The sequence below is a fragment of the Suricata suricatta genome, chromosome 2 (assembly GCF_006229205.1).
Source record: "Suricata suricatta isolate VVHF042 chromosome 2, meerkat_22Aug2017_6uvM2_HiC, whole genome shotgun sequence".
In the NCBI taxonomy this organism is placed as follows: Eukaryota; Metazoa; Chordata; class Mammalia; order Carnivora; family Herpestidae; genus Suricata; species Suricata suricatta.
This window is the reverse complement of record NC_043701.1, coordinates 91,485,980-91,507,112: the sequence shown is the minus strand read 5'-3', so window position 1 is coordinate 91,507,112 and position 21,133 is coordinate 91,485,980. Positions and strand designations below refer to the sequence as shown.

At 40.4% G+C, this 21,133-nt stretch overlaps 1 long non-coding RNA gene across 4 annotated transcripts in view; it reads left to right on the top strand.

Moving 5' to 3' along the window:
* Nucleotides 1-21,133, top strand: part of LOC115283413 — a 44,923-nt gene that overhangs the window by 9,960 nt on the left and 13,830 nt on the right. The window contains exons 3-4 of one of the 4 annotated variants that reach the window (XR_003905011.1): nt 3,203-3,266; nt 6,186-6,262. The exons of 2 other annotated variants lie outside the window; for them this stretch is intronic. This is a non-coding gene — a long non-coding RNA (uncharacterized LOC115283413). Of the gene's footprint in view, nt 1-3,202; nt 3,268-6,185; nt 6,263-21,133 lie in introns of those variants that run through there. One more of the 4 variants, XR_003905012.1, reaches the window with a different exon arrangement.

Sequence of the window (21,133 nt, the reverse complement as noted above, 5' to 3'; positions counted from 1 at the left end):
TGTGAATCAGTGAAATCAATATTTCGCTGCCCTCATGTGAATGAAAATTAATGGCCTTTTACTTACTAAGTACATAACTGTGTGACTTGTATATTCCTTGTAGAATGAGAAGACACATAACAGGTGTAGAAGGCTGGTTATAGTCCAATATCATGACCAGGGAAAACTATCTCCAGACACATAAAGCATATTCTCTAGTGGGATAAGAAAGATATCACCCCATGTGGAAAGTCAAGTATTAAGAAATTAGAATATTACCTATCAGCATTTATATTTAAAAGCACTGAAGTTATTTTTTGAAGGCCCAGAATTTTCTGTCTAGAAAATGAAGGGGTCTTTAGGTTTATATACTGATGATCATTAGAAAAATTTTTTTCATTGTGGTGAAATTCACATAAAACAAATTGCTTTTATTTTTTTTAAGTTTATTTATTTACTTTGAGAGTGAGGGAGAGGGAAAGAGAGAGGGAGAGGGAGGGGGGAGGGAGGGGGAGAGAGATTGAGAGAGAGAGAGAGAACAATCAGGGAAGGGCAGAGGGAAACAGAATCCCAAAAAGTCCTGGGCTGTCCATGTGGAGCCTGACACAGGGCTTCAACCTGCAAACCATGAGATCATGACCTGAGCTGAAACCAAGAGTAAGACATTTGGCCAACGGGGCCACCCAGGTGCCCCATAAAAACCATTTTAAAATGAACAATTCAGTGGCACTTAGTACAGTTATAATGCGAGCATCATCTCTATCTGGTTCTAAAACACTTTCATCCTGCCTATCCCTATTTCTCCCTCCACCCAACTCTGGCAACCACTAATCTGCTCTCTATCTTTATGGATGTACTTGCTCTGGATATTCCATATAAATGGAATATATGTTTAGCTTCTTTCATTTAGCAGAATGTTTTGGATGTTCATCCATGTTTTAGCATGCATCGGCAATTCATTCTTTTTCAGGCTAACTAGTATTCCTTTGTATTAATGTACCACACACTTCGTTTATTCTTTCATCTGTTGATGGATACTTGGGTTCTTTCTATCTTTTAGCTATTGCGATAGTGCTGCTATGTAAATTTATTGGAACACTTTGTTCTTTGTTAGAACATTTGTCTTCAGCTTTTTAGGGATATGCCTAAGAGTGGAATTACTGGGTTATGTGGTACTTCTGGCTAACTTTTTGAGGTGCCATCAGATTATTATTCTGATTTGTGGCTGCACCATTTTACTTCGACCGGCAATGGATGAGGGTTTGGGTTACTGGGTTCCTTGCCAACACTCATTATGATTTACAGTTCCCTAATGACTAAAGATGTTGAGAGTCTTCCCATGTACATGTTGGCCATTTGTCTATCTTTCTTAGAGAAATGTCTATTAAAGATCTTTGCCCATTTAAAAAAATGTTTTAATGTTTATTTTTGAGAGAGAGAGAGGGAGACAGACAGAGAGAGAGAGAGAGTGCAAGCAGGGGAGGGGCAGAGGGAGTGGAAGACACAGAATCCAAAGTAGCTTCCAGGCTCTGATCTGTCAGCATAGAGTCTGATGTGGGGCTTGAACTCATGAACTGTGAGATCATAACCTGAGCTGAAGTCAGAGGCTAACCAACTGAGCCATTCAGGTGCCCCTCTTTGCCCATTTTTAAATTGTTTTGTTTTTTTATTTTTGTTTTTGGTTGTTGACCTGTACAAGTTCTTTATATATTCTGCATACTAGACCTTGTCAGATATATAATTTGTAAATATCTTCTTCCATTCTATAGATTATCATTATAACTCAGTGATTTTCTGTAGACTGTTTCTACCCTTCTCTAATTAATATCTATTATAACTTATCCTTTGTGTATTGAGTATTCTTTTTTAAACTTTATCCTTATAATGAGAAGTTGGGTTAAAGCACCAATGAGTTAGAAGAAGGTCGATGTGACCCTACCTCCCTGGGCATAGTTTCTGGCCTAACTGTGGCAACCAAAATGTAACCGGACTTTACAACCCTGGCCACAACTCTTGGTCAGTCTCAGAAACTAGTACAATCAGTTTTTGCCCAGAATCTTTCCATTGTTTTATCATTAAGCTGTTAGTTTATGATCTTAGAAGCTGCTGTTAGCCATGTTTCTACCTAGAAAGTGGACTTAAAATAGAAGAAAATGAAACTAACATACAGAGTTAGAGCAGGTCGAGTTTAATGGTATTAGTTCTTCCTTCTAGCTAGTTCCACTCCTGCTTCGCTTCACTGCAGTTTGGTCATGCAAGTTAATACACTTTCCTTGTGGTTAAGCTACCTGACATTAGATTCTCTACTTTAAATTAAAAGTCTGACCAAGTTAGTTGATGTAGTAATATTATCTTGAGGGTGAACTTCTTAATATCATGGCATTTGCACATACATGTGTCATTTCCCGGGTCTATACCTGGCCCAAAGTGACCCTAATTTCTAGTGTAACGCTTGCCCAGAAATTCTGTCTACTGATGTCCCTACCTCTCCCCTCCACCTAATTAAGAACTAATAAGAAGCTGTGAAATTATTTCTGGTAGGATTGTACCTTTTTCTCTCTCTTTAAAAATTTATATTACAGTAATTGGATAGCTGCCAAGAGCTTGAGGTACAGCTGCATTTTTTAATTAATTAAATATCATAATCCTGTTTGCAGTTTCTATCAGTAACCAGAATGAATGTTATAGAAAGAGCATTTACTAAAAGGAATGTGTTGTGTAATTTAATGTATGCTAAATGTAGGTGGTCTAAAGACCGTTCTACTGCATTCCTACTTTTACCCATAAACTTTAAAAATTCTGTTGCTAAAGTGTGAATACCATTCAACAAAAGGAAGTCAACTAAGCCTTTTATATAACATTATTTTAAATAATCTTTTCTATATTTTTGAAGTCAGATTGTATGGTTAGTTAATCCAACTACCTATTGTAATAGGTGGTGAAAAATATCCTGCATCCTGTCTCTATAAGTTCTTTTTCAATTTCCTTTTGTTGACTTTTGTTATATTTTGTATCATAGCTTTGGTAACTAGGATGTCATTGGGTCCAGAAAATCCCTTCTTTCCGATCTTTGTCATTTACAAATTAGTGACTCAAAGCATTACTTATGCACTCCCATAATTGTTTATCTTGGTGTGGCCCATGCTGAAAATTGTTTCTACTATGAAAATTATTTTGTTCTTTGACATGATCTCTTGGTATTTTTTGGTTATGTTTTCTCTAGAACTCAGGAATTGCTTGTCGGAAATCCCTTGACAAGAGAATTTACCAAGAACGTTGCTGGACTGGTAAACTTGACAGCTTCTTTGCTAACAAATTCTAGCTTCCATAGCTTCACTTCTCACCCTACAGCTATTTTTCCTTTCACATAATTTTCTTCATATACTATTCTAGTTTGGATAAATTATTTTTTATTAACTTCATTTTGTTACTTAGATATGGATCATACCTAAATGGTATAGTTATGATAACATAACAGGTTCACACTTTGTATTCATTAAGATAATTTAAGATACTTTCTTTAACTGGTGGAATGACCCTAAGGCTCTTGCCTGGAGCTCTACTGAGGAGAGACCCATTAGAAGATCACAGAGTTTGGCTACAGCTTTTTCCTATGGCAGCTTCTATACCCTGGGTCATATTCTGTTTATCTATAAATGATCTTGGTTGTTGTTTCCAATAACCCTAAGTATAAGTCCCTCTGATTTATCATGTGCAGAGTCTCTAACAGACTCATTGTCAGTGGTAGGTGCTAAGTTTGGAGTAAAGGGATTGTCCTAAGCTATAAAGCTTTCATTATAATATCAGGACACTGAACTTTACTTGTTTAAACAGTAAAGAAATACCTTGTGTCCATTAACAAGGAGTCCAAAGGGCGATCAGTTCTATTCTGTATTGTCAGGATCAGAGCTATAGATCTCTGCTAGTTTTATTTTTAAATTTTTAAAAAAAATTATTTATTTTTAGAGAGAGAGCACAGGGGTGGGGGCAGAGAGAGAACCCCATGAAGGCTCTGCACTATCAGCACAGAGCCTGATATAGGGCTCAAATTCATGAACCATGAGATCATGACCTGAGGTGAAACCAAGAGTCAGATGCTTAATGCACAGAGCTATCCAGTTGCCCCTAGATCTCTGCTAATTCTATTTTTTACATTTTTCTTTTTACTTATTTATTTATATTTTAATTTTTTTAGAGAAAGAGAGCACAAACAGGAGAGGGGCAGAGGGACAGAGAGAGAGAGAGGGAGGGAGAGAGAGTATCCGAAGTAGGTTCCATGTACAGTGCAGACTTGATGACCTGAGATCATGGCCTGAGCTGAAACCAAGAGACGGCCACTCACCTGATTGAGTTACCCAGGCGCCCCTCTGCTAATTTAAAATCCTGTACTCCTCTATGTTGGCTTTTCAGGTTTTCAGTTAGCCTTTCCCCTCCCAAAACAGCATTAGCAGTTCAAGGTTTTACTTTCTGATATGCGACTACTGAGAAGAAGAAGAGGCTTACTTTCCATTGTCATCTGTGGGAAGGGAAACATTTCGCTGAATGCTTCTCTTCCCTGCATACTTGGCCATAATAGAGTTACATCTCCACCTAAAATCATCACTGGTGGGGTGCCTGGGTGGCTCGGTTGGTTGAGTGTCTGACTTTTGATTTCATCCCAGGTCATGATCCCAGGGTCACGGGATTGACTCCATCAGGCTCTGTGCAAAGCATGGAACCTGCTAAAGATTCTCTCTTTCCCTCTGTCCCTTTCCCTGGTTCTCTCTTTTTCTAAAAAAAAAAAAAAAGAAATCAAATCAATCACATCAATCACTGGCAAGGGGAATGGTGTTGCTATGATTGGTAGACAGTCAAGATTCTCTCTGATGTACTATCTACCAAGGGGACTCACCCTTCACTGAATTTGGAAAATGCTAGTTCACACCCTTCTGCCTGGACTCCCACATAGATGCCCTCCTCCACCTGTTAGAATTGTACACCACCCAATGGGCTGCCCTCCTTCCACAAGGTCATAATCCTTATGTGGCTTCAACTCTGACACTATATCCACTTGTCTATCCATCTATTCTCCCCCACCTTTGGGGCTGCTCTGCCAATGTGCTGAGGCTGAGTTCCCTCTACAGACCCACTGTGTGCATGGACACCTTCCACACCCACTTGAGCTGTGACACCTGTGACCTCCTTCATACCAGTGAGACTGACCGCTTGCCCAGCCATGTTCTGTTCCAGAAAGAGTTAAACTGTGCTCAGATGCAATTTTTATAGACATCTATTTAAAGAATAACAAATAGCTATCTATTTAAAGAATGGCAAATAGCTATGTACAACATAAAAAAAAAAAGCAATGAGACTTTTCCACTCACAGAAAAAAAAGGAGTTGTCAGAATACAGAGCTGTGATAGTGCATGTATTCTGTTGCTCTAGGACGTACAGCTAATAAATGTGGTTTTCATAAATTACGAAAAATATATAACTATTCCCTACACCCATCAGCAGTATCTCATGTTGCATAAACAAAGAATATCAAATGACATCTTAACTTTTCTTTATTAAAAAAATTTTTTTTAATGTTTATTTATTTTTGAGAGAGAGAGAGAGGCAGAGCATGAGCAGGGGAGGGGCAGAGAGAGAGGGAGACACAGAATCTGAAGCAGGCTCCAGGCTCTGAGCTAGCTGTCAGCACAGAGCCCGAAGCGGGGCTCCAATCCCCGAACCGTGAGCTCATGACCTGAGCCAAAGCTGGACGCTCCCTTGACTGAGCCACTCAGGCGACCCTCAAATAATATTTTAAGATTTAAAACTGTGTAGCAACCCTTGACAATTAGAAATATAAGAATAAGAACCTGGCTCTGTTTTTCCCAGAAATAAATTTAAAGTAAAATAGTTGTTTTTTTAAGAGTTAATGTCATGGTACTTTTTTGATCAGTCCTGAGCAGAGCTGCATCACAAGAAGGCAACTTTGAGTGACAATAAAATAAAAGTATTATGTTGCTATATTACCTGCAAGATTTCCACAACAGGTTCATTTTACAGAAGAGAAGCCTGAGTCACAGAGGGTTAAGTACGTGGTCCAGGTCACACAACAGGCAAGCAGAGCAGGCAGGACCCGCTCCCAGGCCCCCGGCAGCAGGCTGCTATGCCCTTCTCTATCTCTATAGTGACTCCTTTGTGGGAAAAATACCTGACTGTGGTATTATCTTTAATAGGAGAAATCTGGGAAGTAACTATAGAAGAGAAAAGATCATCTGTTCTGTGGAAATTAAACAGCTGTTAAAGCATGATGCAATCAAGTCACATTTATTGACAAGCAAAGGTATTAGTTTATCACCCAATGTTTGCTGTAAACATTGAGTAAGACTGTCGATAGATTATAGAGAGAGCAGTTGTGTAAACCCGATAAATGCCCAAAGCAGGATGGAAAGATTCCAGGCAAACTGTCCACAGGGGCAGTCTGGGGAAGAGAGCAGAATCTGGGATGTGAAAAGAGGAGTCTAGGAATGGAGGTATATTGACGTGGAGCAGGAAAGAAAGGTTGAGCACATTCCCTGAGGAGGAGGAATCCTCAGGACGTCTGTACTGTCCAGAGGTGAGGGCGGATCCCACAGGCTGGAGGCGAGGGCTTCTCCTATCTCAGTTTGATGCATGGGCATCACCTGCCCAGACCAGCTCCAGGGTGATGTCAAGCATAGGTGGGCCAGGCACGCTCACCTAGGCCCCTCATCTTTATCTTTTCAGGACTGAGAGGCACCCTGTGCGTACCAGCCCCTCTCAGGTAAATGCTGCACAGAGCTTGGGTCCGTGGAGGGCTCCTCACGAGACACAAAAGGGCAGATGAGTCCAAGAGACTCAGGTGTCTCGTTTGGAGCCTCTGTTGGGGATTGAGCAGCCCTTTCTCACGACTGATCTACTCAGAATAGCTGGACCTGGCTTGTGTTTAACTCCCTTCTGGAGAAGTTTAGGAACCTGCATCAAGCTCTGAACAGGTGGCTGGTACAGAGTAGGGGAGCTGCACAGAGGAACGAGACTCAGTTATTGGCCTGGGGACGTAAGTGGCCATGCTTAATTTGCCAGTCCGTTGCCTGTGAACCTTGTGTCATTCCATTCAAGTGGTTTTCTTTTCGACAGTAAGGACTCACTTCCAGAATGTCAGGCCAAATGGGGAAGGCCAGGACACCTGGAGCCCTTCTGTCACAGTGGCTCCTTCTGTTTTTATATCGGTCACCACATGATGTTACTTGTTAACCTGTGCATGACATTGGGCTTCCCTGCGGGAGTTAAACTGAACAATGGCAGATCAATCCATGCAGCTCAGATCCTGAGCCAGGAGCAGAGAGAGAGGGAAGACTCGGCCTGGCCCCTCTGGCTGTATCCCTCTAATTGGTCACGAGGCCCATAGGGTAGTTGAGAGAGTCCTGGGGCCTCATAAAGGGGAAGGTCCCCATGCTTGAGGTCTCCATTGGTACACTCTGAAGGTGGCCCCAGGGTGAGAGAGGACAGGGCTCCAAGGCTTCTCCCAAGACGTCATCGTGGTTGTCTTCAAACGGTTTCATTTCTTAAGAATTTACTACACAGTTTCAGGGGTCTTGGAGCTCTCTGTTTAGCAAATGCCACAGACATTTTAGGTAACATTTGGTGACCTGTGGAAGTTCGAAACTTGATGAAATTAAAATGGAAATAATTTTATGGGGAAAAAAAGTCCTACTGGAGTTTCAACTGGGATTTAATTAAATTTGTTGATTAGTTAGGGAAAATTCAGATCACTCTAAATTACTAAGATTTCCCATCCAGGTATAGAAGCATGGAATCTTACTTGATTTGAGATTGATATGAGAGGGCAAGATCATTTTTTTGTTCCTTTTTTTTTTTTCTTGTTTTTATTTTTAAGGCTGATTTGGCTATTTTTGGTTAAATATTTGACACTGGGTATAGTCTGTGATAGAATTTGTACTTGATCTTAGGGTAAGCCTTCAGGAGCAATGTGAGGAAATGGTGACAGCATTATTACAATGTCTTTGGTGAATCATTTGACTATGGAAGTTTCTTACATGGTGATTTTTGACATAATGAATAGCAAGTTAGCCATAGCAATTCTATTAAATAACGTTACTATTAGGTCTCTTCTTTCTGTCTATTCTTACTTCTCACAAGACTTTTATCTACCTGAATGTATTTGCTTAAACTCTATTTTATTTTATTTTAATTTAATTTTATTTTAATGTTTATTTATTTTTGAGAGAGAGAGAGAGACAGAGTGTGAGTGGGTGAAGGGCGAAGAGAGAGTGAGCCACAGAATCTGAATCAGGCTCCACGCTCTGAGCTGTCAGCACAGAGTTTGATGCAGGACTTGAACCCATGAACTGTGAGATGATGACCTGAACAAAGTTGGGCACTTAACCGACTGAGCCACCCAGGTCCCCCTAAACTCTTCTCTTTTATAAGCACTGTTTTAAGCCCTAGGGACTTAACCAGAAAAAATAGAAAATAAAACCTTTGACCTCATTAAGGTAACATTTAGGTGCATACAACTCAGTTATACAACATAATGTATCTTTGTCCATTAATATGTCCATGAAAAAAGGAAAAAATTGACTCTTCCCTAGTGAAGATGTAGTTCATTTGAGCTATGTGTCATTATTTCTGGCCTTCCCCACTTCCCAGCACACGGTTAAATTGCACTTCTTTGATCTCTTTTGATTGAGTGAGGTCAGGTGACTAATGATTGCTTATAAGTTGAAATAAAAATAATCTGGGGCTCTTCTGGGTGGGGGCATTGAAATGCCAGTGTGAGATCATCTAGGACCCTTTTGCTCTGACATGAGTGTGGGCACTATATGAGATGGTGGCTGTGTCATCAGTCTGGGCTCCTGAATGGCTGAGACAATTTGTGACACTGACCTGACGCTCTGAGCTTTTGTGGGAGACACATTATTCCTACAGGATAGCTCAGCCTATGCTGATACAGCATGTTTCAAGGAAAATAAAATGAAACATGTTATGTTAGGACTTGTGAGCAGTTAGGTGCTACATTATGCTTGTACAGCACAAGTACACAACTATTGAGCAGGCTCCGTATAATATTCTTGCTACTAGAGGGACACCCGGGTGGCTCAGTCAGTTAAGCATCTGGCTTTGGCTCAGGTCATGATCTCACAGTTCATGGGTTCGAGTCCCGCGTTGGGCCCTGTACTGACAGCTAGCTCAGAGCCTGGAGCCTGCTTCGGATTCTGTGTCTCCGTCTCTCTCTGCCCCTCCCCTGCTCACGCTGTCTCTCTCTGCCTCTCACAAATAAATAAAAAATAGAAAAAAAATTTAAAAAATTACTGCTAGTAGAATCCATGGGAATCATCTACTAACTGTCTCTTGTTGTCTTTTCCATTTTCCTGTTCCTGATCACTGGCACCACATTCCAGGCTCGTAGCTCTGGTTCCTTCCCTGTTCAGTGCCTGGCATCTTCTCTTCATACACTCTATAACAGTGTTGAATTGGAGTCGGCTTTGACCTTTTGCTATGGATACTACATGTTTCTGATTTGAGTCTTGCTCTACTCTACATTGTGACAAGTACAAACGTGAAAATCTTCTTTGCACCGAAGGAAGTCATTCAGTCTAGCTGATATATTAATTTATCTGAGTGGGCCAAGGTCATGCTCCCTTTTTCAATGTATGTTGACCCACTTAGACTGACTTTCTCATTTTCAGTGTTATTACTTTATTACTAAATGACATTTTGGTTCTCTTATGTCTAATCCACTTTCCTCCCCAATTTAAATGAATGGGGATTGGTAATATTGGAGGATGATTTAGGCAACTAGAACTCTGGGCTATGTCTCAAGGGCAGTGTTTTTCAACAGTGGCTATGTGATAGAATTAGGAGATCTAAAAGACCTCAGAGCAATTGCTGTGGCATCGCTGGTGCCAGGATTTTGGCATCAGTATTTCTTAACTCCCCCCTCCCCCTCATTGATTCCAATGTGCAGTTGAAGTTGAGAGTAACTCTTGTAGACATTAGTGCTGGGTCAGGTGAAGGCAGGTAACCAAAGTAATGAGCAGCAGAAGGACAGAGAGGACACTGAGGACTAGAAGATAAAGTCTTGCAGGGTCTCGCAGTGAAGACTAACGTGCTATAAACCTTATTCCTGACATGCATCAAAGTTGGGCTCAGACACACCTGATGTCTACCAGGACTCTGTAATTTGTGCCAGACTCTCCTTTTCTCTTCTGCTCCAGCCAGAGCATGAAAAACTACTCCTGGGGTAACACATATTCAAAAGGCAAATCTAGGAATGCCTGGGTGGCTCAGTTGGTTAAATCTCGGACTTTGGCTCAGGCCATGATCTCCCGGATTATGAATTCAAGCCCTGTATCAGGCTCTGCGAGGACTGACAGCACAGAGCCTGGAGCCGGTTTCAGATTCTGTGTCTCCCTCTCTCTCTCTGCTCTCCCTCCCTTGCTTGCACTCTGTCTCTCTCTCTCAAAAATAAATAAACACTAAAAGATTTTTTTTAAAGGCAAATCTAGGTGAATAGATTTATACTGCAAAGTCCGATGAGAGAGAGACAAAGCCTAACGGATAAAAGCAATTGGGAAGACACTGGAATGGAGTCAGGAGGTTGGGCAAAGGGGAGGGGGAGGGCTGGGATTCCACGCTCAATGGCGCCGTGAGACTGGGGGCCCAGCTCCACTGTTGGTGCAGCCCCCTCCTAAGAGCATGAGCCTGGGCAGGGAAGAAATAGCAGATGGCACGTGGCATATTTTGAAAGAGAAATCAATCCTTAGCAAGTAATAAAAACAGACTTCCAGCAAACTTGTTTCTATTTTTATTCATCTTGAATAATAGAATAAGGCTATATTAACATTTTTTAGGCAAAGAAGATTGCTCATTTTTGAGAAAAAAACCTCTAGCCATTGAGCATCTCATAAAAGTGACACATCTCAGAAAGAAAATGACCTGTGTTCACTTAAATATTGTACCCCAATATAATTCTCCTAGGGTACGTTAGGGGTAAGTGTGTTACACTTTAAAGGTATATAAAAATGTTCTGTAGGCTGGTTCAGCACCCACTTCCTTGTTTCCATGCTTTTCCTTTCTCCATCTGACATCCTTTTCTGACATTTTCTCTCTCTCTTTTTCTCATTTCTTTCTTGTCTTCTGCATTGGTTTGGTCCCTTGCCTGCCCAGGTGCCTGCACCCGCCAGCCCAGCACCCTGAGCAGTTCTTGCCCTCACTTCCGTTCTGGCATTTCCTTTCATCAGTACCATCCTTTCTTGCCACTTGCGTCTGTTCCCTGATCTCACATTCTTGTCTTTGTCAAGAAGCTTTTTCTAAACTGTGTGACCTCATTTTTCTGTTGCTCCCATGAGCTCCCTGAGAAGCCTGAAGCTCAGCTAAATCTCTCCAGGACTATTTGCAGCGACTTACCCAGTGAAGCTTTGTTTAGCATTCCCAAGAAATGAGTCACTTGAGCCCTCAATGCTTAGGGAAAGCTCCTGCTCGCCTAAGGAGGTGATGATGGAGTAGTGGCTGAATGCTCCCTGAACCTGAAGTCTGCAGCCCTCAGTTGAGAGCGTCAGTATTTGCTCTCCTTGATCTTCTTGCTCAGGATCTAGTAGAACATCTTGTTCCGTCTGTTCCAACTAAAGGAAGACTCTGCCAGAAGTCTCTCTGGAAATGATTCCCTGGATGCTTTGTTTCTATGTCTTGTAGTGAAAAAAATGGCGAGGTTTCATGTAGAAGACATTGGTGGTAGCTCCCAGATTCATTCTGCTTCTGTGTCTCATTCTTTGATGCCTGGGGCTTCTTCCTCTCTGCTCTCTGTCTACTCTCTCCCCGACCTCTGCCATGAAATGGAGATTGTTTCTTTTAAATGATTATTTGTTTATTTTGAGAGGGAGATAGAGAGAGTGTGTGCAGATGCATGCACACAAGCCAGGGAGTGGCAAAGGCCAACAGGGGGCTCAGTCCTATGAACTATGAGATCATGACCTGAGCTGAAATCAAGAGTTGGGCTCCTAGCCAACTGAGCCACCCAGGCGTCCCAAACAGAGATTCTCAACTCCATGCGGAGGGGGAAGGGTAGGAGAGAGAGAATATGGAACATCTCAGAATCTCTGGAGATGGAAAATAGTTAAAAAAAATTACATGGTTATAGGATTATTGTATATTTTTAAAAGAAACAAAAAGTCTGGCTTTTTAAAAAAAATTATGCTCCAGTGACTTTATATTGGTTAAGTGAAAAAATTTAAAAGAATCTTATTTTTCTCACAATAGGGTCAATTTTGTTATTGTTGAGTATAAAATTTCTTACTTGGTTCACATTTGTTACAAATTAGATCATTAAATTCTTAATATCCTATTAAAGGACTTCCACATCTCACATATACAATATGCCCTTAACATAATTTTTCTGCATATTCCTATGTACTGACTTAATTTTTTAAAGTATAACATATATATTTTTAATTTTTTAAATTTTTTTAATGTTTTACTTATTTTTGAGACAGAGAGATATAGCTCAAGCAGGGGAGGGTCAGAGAGAGAGGGAGACACAGAATCCGAAGACAAGCTCCAGGCTCTGAGCTGTCAGCACAGATCCTGACGCAGGGCTCAAACTCATGAACTGCAAGATCATGACCTGAGCTGAAGCTGGGCACTCAACCAACTGAGCTGCCCAGGCGCACCCATATATTTTTAATCTAATGAATCCTGGCTCTATTCTTTTTCTCTCATGGCCAGCCTTTATCGTCACTACTGATAACATTTTTTTCTGTTCTTTCTCAACTTCTTTAAATTGTTTTTATTCAAGGGAGAGAGAGTGTGTGTATGTGCACATCCATGAGTGGGGCAGGGAGCACAGAGAGAGGGAGAGAGAATCTTAAGCAGGCTCAATGCTCAGTGCTGAGTTCAATGCGGGACTTGATCTCATCAACTGAGAGATTATGACCTGAGCTGAAATCAGGGGTCATCTGCTCAACCTACTGAGCCACCCAGGCAACTCCCCAACTTCTTTTAACAAAACATTTTAGACATACCTATAGAGAGAATATCTTGCTAATTTTGTTTTCTCTATCTCTATATATTTTTAAAGAATATTTGAGAACAATCCCCAAACATATCATTTTACCTTTGGTAAACTTTGGCAACTATAAGAGGCAAGGACTTTTAAAAATCTAAAAATAGGTACAAATGTGATTAAAACAACCAAATAATTTCAATTCTTACTTAATGTCATCTAATAGTCCTTTCATGTTTAAATTTCCTCAGCTCTCTCAAAAATATCCTTTTATGATTGATATGTTTCAATCGGGATCAGGAGCCTAGAATTTGGCTAGAGTGTTTCTTTGGTCTCCTCAAACCACTGTCACTTACCATCCTCCTGCGTCTTGTCTTGTCTTGTCTTTTCTTGTAAAGTTTATTTATTTTGAGAGAGACAGAGACCGTATGAGTGGAGGAGGAACAGAGAGAGAGAGAAAGACAGAGATTCGCAAGCAGGCCCCATGCTGCCAGCGCAGAGCCTGACACAGAATTTGAACTCACAAAACCACGAGACCATGACCTTGGCCAAAACCAGGAGCCAGATGCTTTATGGACTGAGCCCCTCCCCCAGGCATTCCCCCCCTCCCCCGCACTCTAATATCTTCTATTGTTGGCTAGGCTAGCTCGTTGGTCCTGTGTAATAGCTCATCTCCTGCACTTGTTTGCTCACTAAATGATGGTATTTATCTTGGCTTCTGTCAGCTGATTTTTTCTATAAATAGGAGCTAGAGCCTTCTAGAGGATTGAGTAAGTTTTGGTGCTTTTCCTTTTTTTTTTTTGAGAAATACATTATAGATGCATTTTGAATGTCTTGTTATATTACTAAAGGGAACCAGGATGTCTGGGTGGCTCAGTTGGTTGAGTGTCCAACTTCAGCAAGGGTCATGATCTCGCGGTTTGTGGGTATGAGCCTCACGTTGGGCTCTGCACTGACTGCTCAGAGCCTGGAGCCTGCTTCTGATTCTGCGTCTCCCTCTCTCTCTGCTCCTCCCCCACTCACGCTCTGTCTCAGTCTCTTAAAAATGAGTAAACATTAAAAAAAAAGGGACCCACAGTGTCTTCTGTCCCATTTTTGGTGATACTAAAATACTAAAAGGGATTCACAGATTCAGGAGACACCAGCCAGATTATCACATTGTAACATCCTTATCCATTTTTTACCTGAAGGTTTAATAGCCTTTAATATTGTTGAATTCCTTTATTTCATTAGGAGTTGCAGAATGGTGACTTTTCTTGCAGTCTCTCTATACTGATTAGCTGTGATTCTGTATAAAGAACTTACTCATGTCAGTGACTTAGTACCCCAAAAAACAGTTTGTACAGGCACAACAGCACAAGTGCTTTGTGTTTTTTTCAATTTATTGATTTATTTTCAGAATGTTGGGTTGGTGGTAGAAATGTCCAAAGATGACCAATGAATTTTTGTTAAAGTTTTAATATGAGTTCATGGATTTTCATGTGTTTCAATCCACTGTAGTCATTATTATTTTTTTAGTTTACTGTCATTGTAGTTCAAATAACAGAATATTAAGCTTTTCCAAATATTCTCACCTGGTGGATATAGACAGATGACACAGCAGAAATTCTTAAGGTGACCTGTGTGTCAGACGATGATGAGTAAGAACTGGTAGTTGTTTTATGTTTATGAAGATGGGTCTGGGTATAGTAAAAGATCAATAATAAGGTTGTGATAAAAGGTTGTAGCTATATGGATATTCACCATAAAATTCTTTCAGCTTTGCTATAAGTTTGAAAATTTTCACTGTTAAAAAAATAAAGAACTTGGGTATTAAGTTAAGACTCTCTGAAATAAACAAGTTGGGCTACATCAAACTAAAATGCTTCTACATAGAAAAGGATACCATCAACAAATGAAAAGGCAACCTATAGAATGATCAAAAATATTTGCAACTCGTATATCTGATAAACGGTCAACAGGAAAAAATGTTAAGGAACTCACTCAACTCAATAGCAAGAAAGCCAAATAATCCAATTTAAAAATAGGCTGAGTGGCTGAATAGACACATTTCCAGAAAAGACAAACAGATGGCCAACAGGTACATCAAAAGGTGCTCAACAGCACTAATCATCAGGGAAATGCAAATTCAAACCACAATGAGATTTCACCTCACACCTGTTAGAATGGCTGTCATCAAAGAGGTAAGAGATAGCAAGTGTGGGTGAGGATATGAAAAAAGAAAACTCTTGTACACTGTTGGTGGCAATGTAAATTGGGGCAGCCGCTATGGATAAACAGTATGGAGATGACTCAATAAATTAAAAATAGAACTACAATATGATCCAGCCATCCCATTTTTGGGTATGTATCCAAGGGAAATAAAAACAGGATTTTGAAGGGATACCTGCACTCCCACGTTCATTGCAGCATTATTCACAATAGCAAAGATATATAAACAACCTAAGGATTTATAAACAGATAAATGGATAAAGAAGATGTGGAATATTACCCAGCCACAAGGAAAAAGGAAGTCCTGCCATTTGTGACAACATGGATGGAACTTGAGGGAATTATGCTAAGTGAAATAAGCCAGACAGAGAAAGACAAGTACTTCATGGTATTGCTTATATGTGGAATCTCATAGAAACCAAGAGTAGAAAACCCAGTACCAGGGGCTGGGAGGTGAGGGAAATAGGGAGATGTTGGTCAAAGGGTATAAACTTTCAGCTATAAGATGAGTAAGTTATGAGGATCTAATATATAACACAGTGACTATAGTTGACAACACTGTATCGTATAACTGAAGTTTGCTAGAAGAGTAGAACGCTTAGATTTTCTCTGCCCTTCCACCGCCACAAAAAAGGAAAATGTGTGAGGTGATGGCTGTGTTAATTAAGTTGATGGGGAGAATCCTTTCAAAATATCTATGTACGTCAAATTGTTATCATGGGCACTTTAAATATCTTACCATTGTATTTATCAATTATACCTCAATAAACCTGAAAAAGCCTCAGTTAGTAAACACATTGAAAATTTTAGCATAACACAAGAAAAAAAAGACTGAAAGAGTTTTTAGATTTTGAGGATAAAGAGAGATGTATATGTTTCCATCAGTGCACTGAAATTTCGAACAGTGGCTCTCAGACATTGACAGTGTCTGTTGACCTCTGATATGTGAAATTCTCCTCAAATTAAATCAAGACTATTGAGCTACGTAGGGATAAAAGAATCTTGATTTGTTTGAGAAACACATTTTGAAAAGTTATGATGAAGTTTAATGGGAAACATACTTGTATAGAAGCCTGGGCATAAGGTTGAAATTGATCATCACATTGTTTGTTTAGAAAAGAAAACATAACATTCAAAGAATATGTTGGAAGCATTGGATTTCTTCACATGAGAACACACACATTGAAAATGATGAGGCTTGGATAGAGCATAAATTACAGACTCTTTTTTTTTTCTTTACTTAGAAGTGTTGAGCTTTAAAAAATATACATATATTATTGGGTATACTAAAAATCAGAATATTTTTGCATAGTGAATGCTTCAGGGGGAAAAAAAAAGATACAAAATAATAGGAACATTTTGTTAACAATACTAATGCCCAGACTCTGACAATTATTCTACCAATGGAAGAATAAAATGACAGAGAATTAACAGGCAGTAGCCTATCATTGTTTGCCTGGGTGGTCTCCCATTTCCCAGAAGAGAGAATCTCTGAGCTTCATGATAGTCATGATGTACTCTGCACCAAAGGGGCCTCTGAGTGAGGGGAGGATGGGGGTGGGGGTTGGATAACTTTTTAAGAAGTCATGGAAGGGGGTAAAAAAAAACATAGAAAAGACTTCATGAGTTATATAAACCAACCCATTTACCCCTAAGAAAAACCACACCTAAATTCTTCCAGACAGATTAGAATCTTTCTTATTTCTAAAGACCTCCTGAGAAGGAGTTTCCATTTCCTTACTTTAGTACTTAACAGACTTCACTCTCAAGAACACTGCTCTCTTGCCTATATTAAATCTTTCATGATACTGCCAAGATTTTATTCATATAATTTCCTCTACAGGGAAGGAAGACAGACGAGTGAGCTTGCTTCAGGAGATCTTTGTACCTCTGTTCCCCTTGGCCTCCTTTTTTCTACACTTACAATTTCCATCTTTTAAGGCAAAGATTGCCATGCCTTTAGGGGTTAGGTGGGTAATACATAGCTTATTAGACTTAAGATTGTAGGGAGTGGTGGCAAAGTTGAGAGTCAGTGCTCCTCCAAACTCATTTAATCGCATTGTCATTATATGTAGTGGTGAGCCCAAGCCAGCGATGTCGTTGGGTTGAACTCTACTTATGAGCCTCCCACTTCCATCCTTGCTGTAGAATAGAACGTGGTAATAAGGTTGTATCTGACTATGCATACCAATGGAATATCCAAGTCATAGTTTAACTCTGGTGAGAGATGTTTGTCTGTATTCTTCAGTACTATGAGCAGTCCTATTGTAATATAGTTTCTTCTGGACACATATCTTCTGCAGGAGATTTTAATGTACGCATCAGCTCCAAGATGGTGCTCTGGCTCCTGGTATTCATGCCCTTATGTGTTAGGCCTCTGTGAGTAGTGGGATACAGTGGAAATGAGAATGCTTATCTTCCAGTGCTAAGTCATGTAAGTCATGAGCAGCTTTCCCTATGTCTCTTAAATCCTCGCTCTGGAGGAAGCTGGAGCTGTGCTGTGAGGAACCTCAAACAGCCATGTGCGGAAGATGTGAGGCCCCCCACCAACTGCTGAGACTAACTTGCCACTCTAATGACTGACCATCTTGAAAATGTATCCTCCAGTTCCAGCCAAGCCTTCAGATGCCTGCGGGACCAGCCATCAGCTGAGTACAACTAAATGAAAGACTCTGAGTGAGCACTGCCCACAAAAGACCTGAGGTCTTGACCAATGGAAACATGATGTGTAATAAATGCTTAGTACTGTTTTAAAGCCCTGAGTTTTAGAGGAGATTCTCTGAGCAGCATTAGATAACCTGATAAGCAAAGTTGGTGGATTTAGAGCCATACATCCACAACTACAGGCATCTATTACTTAAAAGGAGTAGAACAATCATTCCTGGTGACCCATTCCTCTCAGTTTCCCTTTAAAAGAACATTTTCTGGGGCATCTGGGTGGCTCAGTTCGTTAAGCGCCTGACTCTTGACTTTGGCTCAGGTCATGATCTCACAGTTTGTGAGTTCAAGCTCCATATTGGGCTCTGTGCTGACTGCGTGAAGCCTGCTTGGGATTCTGTCTCCTCTTTCTCTGCCCCTCCCCTACTTGTGCTCTTTCTGTCTCTCTCTCTCAAAAATAAACAAACTTGGGGAGCTTAGGTGGCACAATTGGTTAAGTGTCCGACTTTGACTCTGGTCATGATCTCATAGTTCATGGGTTCGAGCCCCATGTCAGGTTCTGTGCTGACAGCTGGGAATCTGGAGCCTGTTTTGGATTCTGTGTCTCCCTCTCTGTCCTTCCCTGCTCATGCTCTGTCTCTCTCTGCCTTTCAAAAATAAACGAAAATGTTAAAAAAATTTTTAGTTAAAAATAAACTTAAAAAAGGGAAATTTCCCCAGCTTTATTGAGATATAATTGATATATAATATTCTATAGTATTAAGGTATACAGCATGATGATTTGATATATGTATGTATTGTGAAACTATTACCACGTCTATCACCTAATCTACCCTCCCAATTTCTTTGGTAATGGGAGTGGAGCTATTTTGTTCTTTATCAGGAATGGGGAGCTAGAAGTAATGTAGAAAGCATGGCGATCTTACATGGATCCCTGTCACATTTGTCCCATGTCACTCTGGGTTTTAATGATCATTCTCTAATAGCTAATATTAATTAAACTTTTACTGTGTGGCAGTGCTGTTCTAAGCGATCTGCCTGAGTTATCTTCATATTATCCTCCTAATAGCCCTAAGAAGTAGTGAGTATTGTCCTCATTTTCCAGTTTACTGCAAGACAACTGTAAGGAATTGATGAAATAAGCTGATGTCTAAGTAGTGTGATTAAAAAAAATGCTCCATGACTTCTCTGCTCCAAAATATCTCTACAAAGCACATATCACAGTTACTTCAATATCATAAATACGATCCTTAAATGTTTTTCGAAATGATCTCTCAACAGGGTAGTCAGTCACTTCGTGGGTATATATTTAGCAGCTGTGTTTTGTACCCCTTCCTGTGAAAACCAGTGTGTCGCCATCGCCGGTGAAAGCGAGCCCCACATCTGCAATTGGAGGGAGCCCGGCTGGACAAGGGTGCCGGCTGCTGTGCTCCTCCTTCCGTCCCTGTCTGCACTGAAACCATACTTCCCACAAGCCATTCCTGGCCATTGACTGACGTGGCAGGGTCAGTGATACAGCCCCGTTCTGCAGGATGCAGGACTCCTCTGGAGGAGGATTCCAGATGGCCCTCCCAACATCTTTCACAACTACACTGCAGTCTAATAGTCTCCTACCAGTCCTTTCTCCTTGCCTCTCTCGTTCACCTGAGGTTGCACATGAATTATGGCATAAAAAGCACCCCTATCCCTTTTTTCTCTCCATATTTCTCTCCCAGGTGTTGTTGCCTCAAATATATGTCTTGTACATTTAGTTTGATTTGGGCATCTGCTTCTTAGAAGGCATGGACTGGCACGTACTAGTAGAACATGAACCGTCTATGATGATGATGTGATGAGAAGGTATCATGAGCAAGCCTAAAAGGACTTGGGGAGGATTCACAAGATAAGTGAGACGTCGTATAATTTTGGTTAAGAAAACCCGCACAGTGCTGACTAAACAAATCAAAGAGTGTTTATGGAAAGTTAGGAGGAATCCTATTAGCAAAAGAAGTGTTGATCAAAAAAAATGAAGATACATAAGGATGGGGGAACATGGTGTGTCTGATAAAGTCTGGTAGATTTAGTCATCTAAAGAATATTCACATGTGGCAGACACTTTTGGTGCCCGGCTTTATTTTGCCTTCAGCCTATCTCTGATTTTAGCTGTGGCAGGGGTGGACAATTCTGGACAAACTCAGACTTGTGATGACAGCATCTGACCTCAAGCACATGCCAGGAGAAGAGTTACCAGATTCAGAAAATCAAGAAGAAGGAGAAGGAGAAGAGGAATACAGGACACCCAGTGAAACTTGAATTTCAGATAAATAATGAATAATTTTTTAGTGTAAATATGTCTCATGTAATATATAGAATGAAAAAAATATTTACTATTCATCTGAAGTCCTAATGTACCTGGCGTCTTGTATTTTACTGGCACATCTAGCCAAGAAGATCTCCATTTTTTGGTCTTGGAGCTTTCTTGAAGCCATGGGAGCTCTGTCAACCTGAACCAATGCAGCCGGCCAAGAAATGGATTTAATGTCCCAGGAGTTAACCCTCAGCTAATGGGAACTGTAGCTAAGGAATCAATACTCAGCACCTGTCCTTCCAATGGCGAAGTGAGCATTGTGTCTGTTTCTGGTGTTTCTGCAATATTGAGTCTCTGTTTCCTCTAGCAGCAATCTCAGGAACACAAGCCTATACTGCATTTTCCTTGCCTTCTCACTCCCCTGCTTCTCTCTGGCCTCCTGTGAGTGCCCTTCAGGTAAATATAATTCCATGTCTGAGGATCTCCATTTGGAGGAATCAAAGTTAAGACGATGTAATTATGGATTAAGGCAAGTATATGCAATCCCTTTTCCCAAAAATAATTGCAAGCCCCCATAAACCTGAAAAATGAGTTTGCAGAATTAGATGGTCACCCAATTATATGAAGACATAATTTTAGGTTCTAGTAAGTACAAAATAAGGCACTTTGCATCTCACGAAGACCACTTTCTTTGGATGTAAAGAAAATAAGTCACGCATTTTATGGCCAAAAAAAATTCTCATGAAAACAGTAACCCACGAGTATGTAAAAAGGGAGCAACAGAAGTTAAGCAGATCCATTTTCTTTTTTTTTTTAATTCAATGAGATAGTGAGTTTTATTTTTTTCCATAATATTTTATTGTCAAATTGTTTTCCATACAACACCCAATGCTCTTCCCCTTAAGTGCCTCCACCATCACCACCACCTCTTTTCCCCCCTCCCACTTCCCCTTCAACCCTCAGTTCATTCTCAGCATTCAATAGTCTCT